Raw genomic sequence first — 4,142 nt, 5'->3', positions numbered from 1 at the left:
TGTCGAGTCATGTTATGTGTATATCATCTTTTATTGTGTCGAGTCATTTGATCAGTGTTGTATAAAGTACCTCAAAGTGATACTTCAGTGAAAGTACAAGTATCTCATTACTTTGGTAAAAGTTAAAGTCTCCTTTAAAATTATTACTTGAGTAAAAGTCTTAAAGTATCGGACATTTAATGTACTTAAGTCTCAAAAGTAAATTTCTTTTATAAAATGTACTTAAAGTAAGAGCATTAAGTAAAAGTAAATGGTTAGAATTTCCAAAACAACATTTATTGGGTGCAATATAAAATGACAAAAACTTGGAAAGTTTGAACTGAACAACGAAAGATTGATCTTTAAAATGTCTAATTCTAATGAAGTATATTCATTCAACCTTTATTAACCTTTATTAACCAAGCTGTCAGAAAGCTCACATTGTTGTGTAGTTGGCTTGTTTACTGGGCTCGGTTCTGTTTGGTTATGGCTTGTTTCTTTCTGACTAATTAATAATATAGGATATATTATAGGATAATATAAGAGCGTAGGAAGTATTAGTTCCTATGCTCTTGAAGCAGTTCATGTCCTGGAGAACAACAAACTTCTCCTTTTTAACAGCTACCGTCATTTTCAGGAATGTGTCTCCACTGAGAGTCAACAAAGCTCTATTGTAACTATTGATATCTGTATATGCATCTAGCTTGTTCACAGCGGGAGCTGCAGGTTCACACAAGCAGCGGGGAGAGGCTGGGTTTGTGATCGAGAGAGAAGTGGCCGCATGAAGTCACAGACTAGAAGAACAAACAGGCATTGCCCAATCAGATTTCTTCTCATTTTAAATTGTAGTAACTAATATGGTTAAGGGAAATGTATTGAAGTAAAAACACACATTTTATTGAGGAAATGTAATGAAGTAAAAGTGAAAGTCGCTAAAGATGTACAAGTAAATAACGAAGTAAAGTAAAAATATGTCAAAATTCTACTTAAGTACAGTAACAAAGTATTTCTACTTTGTTACAAAGTACATTACAACACTGCATTTGATATTGTGTTGAGTCCTGTTATATTGTGGCGAGTCATGTTATAATGTATCATATCATCTTGTATGGTGTCGTTATATGTTATATTGTGTCAAGTCATGTTATATGTTATACGGGACCAGCTAACAAGACCTGCTAACGCAACTAACAAGACCACGCCACTAACTGAACCACACCACTAACAATACCATTGTGTCAATGGGACCATGTTGCTAAAGTAAACCTCACTGTCATCAGAACCACTCTACCAATTGGTCCATGCTGCTGTAGATTTATTTCCTTTTTCACTTTTGACGCCTTGTTTCAGTATTTTTGTTGCATGCTTTAAATAAATCTCATGTTATGTTAGTTTATGTTAGTTTTGGGGTCGGCTCTGAGCCCGACTCCGCTCGCATTAGCGTGTAAATTATAGCCGAACAGAATCTATGAAAATCGTGCTGCTGTTGTTCGGTATTTTGCACTATTAGTGACGGCCATATATCTTAGATCTTTTAGCATACTGTTTGGTGTTCGTTTAATGTATATCTTGGTTTATATGATCCTTATTGTTTCTTTTTACACTTCATATTTTTGCTATTGTTGGATGTAACTGCTGTGTACACAATTTTGTTCCACTTCATGTACCACATGCGATGCGAATGACAACAAAGAACCTTTATTGTTCATGTTATATTGTGTCGAGTCATGTTATATTTTGTCGAGTTATTTTATATTGTGTCATATCATCTATTTTGTCATATCATACTATAAATGTGTCATATCATGTAATATTATGTCATATCATCTTATATTTTGTTGAGTCATGTTATAATGTGTCATATATGGTGTCCTATTATGTGTTTATGTGTGTTATGTGTTTTCATATGTTATCATGTTATATATTGTGTCGAGTCATGATATATTGTGTCGAGTCATGCTATAATGTGTCATATTGTGTCATATCACGTGATATGTGTGTTATGTGTTTTCATCATGTTATATATTGTGTCAAGTCATGTTATAATGTGTCATATATTGTGTCATATCACGTGTTATGTGTTATGTGTTTTATATGTTTTCATGTTATCATGTTATATTGTGTCGAATCATGTTATATTGTGTCAAGTCATGTTATAATGCATCATATATTGTGTCATATTATGTGTTTATGTGTGTTATGTGTTTTCATATGTTATGTTATATTGTATTGAGTCATGTTATAATGTGTCATATATTGTGTCATATCATGTGTTATGTGTGTTGTGTTTTCATATGTTCTCATGTTATATTGTGTCGTATCATGTTGTATTGTATCGTATCATATTGTGTAGTATTGTTTACTGTCATATTGTATCATATTGTACTATGTTGTATGGTATTGCCTTATATTGTGTTGCATGGTCTTGTCATGTTGTCTTGTCAAGTCCTTTTGTGTCATAAGTTTGAGTCATATTATGTCTTTTTTTTTTTTTTATTTAGCCTTTATTTATCCAGGTTAGTCTCATTGAGCCACGAGAACTCATTTGCAAGAGAGACCTGTTTTTTAGGGAGCACATGGTGGGGGTTAAGGGCCTTGCTCATGGGCCCAGAGTGGGGCGAATGAGGGTGGGGGCAAGTGTGGGTGTTTCACCTACCCCACCCACAATTTTGATGTTGTCGGGGCCGGGGCGTGAACCGGCGATCTTCGGATCACAAGCCCACCTCTCTAACCTTTGCGCCACCACTCCCCCAACATAGAACCACTTTTCCTAAAACTAGCTGCAGATTTTGCTGAACCACTTTCATGTATTTTCAATCTCAGTCTAAATACAAATACAATACCCAAAATCTGGAAATTGGCTTATATTCTCCCTCTGCTAAAAGGGGGTGAACCAACTAATGTCAACAACTACAGACCAATTTCTAAATTATGTATTCTTGCTAAACTGTTGGAAAGACTTGTCCGTGATCAGCTGTTTTTCTACAATCAAATAATATGTTATCACAATTCCAGTCAGGATTCAGAAAACAGCACAGTACCGTAACTACAGTTCTCAAAGTATTAAATGATATCATACATGCCCTGGACTGCAAACAATACGGCCACAGGGTTCTGTCTTGGGTCCCATTCTTTTCTCCTTATATATCAACGATCTATGCAGTGATCTGTCAAACGCCTCCCACCATTATTATGCAGATGACACTATAATTTATTGCTGTTCATCCTCCCTCAGCCAAGCCTTCACCTCTCTTCAAGACGCTTTTAATATTATCCAGTCATGTCTGCAAAAACTTAGACTGGTCCTAAATGCTGACAAAAGCAAGATCATGGTTTTATCCAACAGAAAGCAGCAACCAGAGAACCCACCTCAAATTGAAACCCAAGAGGGAAAACAAATAGAAATGGTCTCCACCTACAAATATCTAGGTTTCAACATTGACAATAAACTGTCATTTAAAATCCACATCTCCAAAATAGTCTCTAAACTCAAATAGAAGATAGGCTTCTACTTCAGAAATAAATCCTGCTTCTCATGTAAAGCCAGGAGAACATTAGTAGCTGCAACTTTCATGCCGATATTAGATTATGGTGATGTGCTGTACATGAGTGCTGCATCAAAATACCTACAGTCCTTAGACTCAGTTTACCATGGTGCCCTTCGATTCATTACTGATTCCAGTTATCGCACTCATCACTGTGAACTTTACATCAAGTCTAGCTGGTCTTCTCTCAGCGCTTGCATATACACTCACTGGATATCCTTCATCTATAAGACCCTTCTAAACCTAGTCCCGTCATACCTTACCTCCCTAATACAAACATCACACGATCATTACTCCTGGCGCTCTAATGACTTAATCCTCCTGTCAGTTCCTCTGGTCAGAACTGAACTAGGAAAAAGAGCATTCAGCTTCGCCGTCCCCTCAGCCTGGAACAATTTACAGACATATTTGAAACTATCAACACTCATCCAAGAAAGTTCAATCTGGTCCTCTGGACATTCAAAAAAAACAAAAAACAAAACAAAGCAAAAAAAAAAAATTTAGAAACGTTTCGTCTCTCATCCAAGAGACTTCCTCAGTCTGAGCTGCTGTTTTCAGCTCAGTCTCTTAAATAGCACCTTCTCAGAGTGGATCAGCCAGTTTTGCTGCTGACAACCA

This window comes from Nematolebias whitei, chromosome 9, assembly GCF_014905685.2.
Source record: "Nematolebias whitei isolate Nwh7 chromosome 9, NemWhi1, whole genome shotgun sequence".
Classification (NCBI taxonomy): Eukaryota; Metazoa; Chordata; class Actinopteri; order Cyprinodontiformes; family Rivulidae; genus Nematolebias; species Nematolebias whitei.
This window is presented reverse-complemented; position numbering follows the sequence as displayed.